The following is a 1,063-nucleotide window of genomic DNA, read 5'->3' as shown; positions in this document are numbered from 1 at the left end:
CCCTCTGTAAGGATCGCCGAGTTCTAGCAGAGCTTGGGCTACACAGTGAGTTCAAAACCAACCTGAACTACACAGCCAGACCCTATCTCAAAACACAAATTCTTCATATTAACCCCCTTTCTGCTTCATATGCCTTGGGAAGTTTGTGTCCTCCCCTGAATTCTTTTAGTGGAACCAGGGATTGAACTTGGGCCCTTGCGCTTGCCAGGGAAGTGCTTATTCTACTGAGCCATCTCCCCGGCCCCTGAATTATTTTATAAAGGCACCATGAAAAGAAACCCACAGCCTTCTGACCTAGGGGTGAGGGCTGGAAGCCTATGGGGTTCCTCACTTGAGCAATCCTAATCCACTGCTGAGCAGTTAGAAGGCTAAGAAGTGCTCAGTCTGCAGCTTCACAGCCTGCAGCTCTACCTTAAGGGAGACCCTGATTCAGCTGAATCTGGGGAGACTGGCAAATGGTCTTGTGACCATTTCCTGCAAGACAGGTGGAGGAGAAACTGCCTTGTGGCCATGCCGTACAAGACTACTATCTCCCTTTGCATCTGGAGGAATCACAGGGTGTTCTGCCAAGGTTCTGGTCAGATCAGAGCGCAGGTGGATCTCCTTAGCATGGTTTATATGGATTTGTACAGGTTTAGCTATCATGGATGAACTGTTCCTTACAGTATCGCCCTGCGGGCTGTTTCCAATGGCAAGAAAATACATTGTTCCAGAAGACACAGCTGTTAGCCACCAGCTTTCCCAGGGCTTACATTTGGCTCTCAGTATCAGGGACAAGCTGGCACTGGGTGAATAAGGATGCACAGAGGCAGGATTCTTACAAAGAAACCCTCTTTATCTGCATCTAATGAAGGCTGCAGAGCTAAGTTCCAGTTTATAAAATGGTGGGAAAAGATGAAATGATGCCACAAACTGAGGTAAATTCAGCTAGAGCTGCAAGCAGGAGAGCTGCATACTGAGCACATCGTAGCCTTCCAACTACTTTAAGGATTCTGTTCTGCATAGCAGGGTCATGTGAAGAACTACTATAGAATTTAAGAAAAAATGTTTAGTGAAATTCGGT

The sequence above is a fragment of the Octodon degus genome, unplaced genomic scaffold (assembly GCF_000260255.1).
Source record: "Octodon degus isolate 3935 unplaced genomic scaffold, OctDeg1.0 scaffold00083, whole genome shotgun sequence".
Lineage (NCBI taxonomy): Eukaryota > Metazoa > Chordata > Mammalia > Rodentia > Octodontidae > Octodon > Octodon degus.
Note: the sequence above shows the minus strand (reverse complement) of the source record.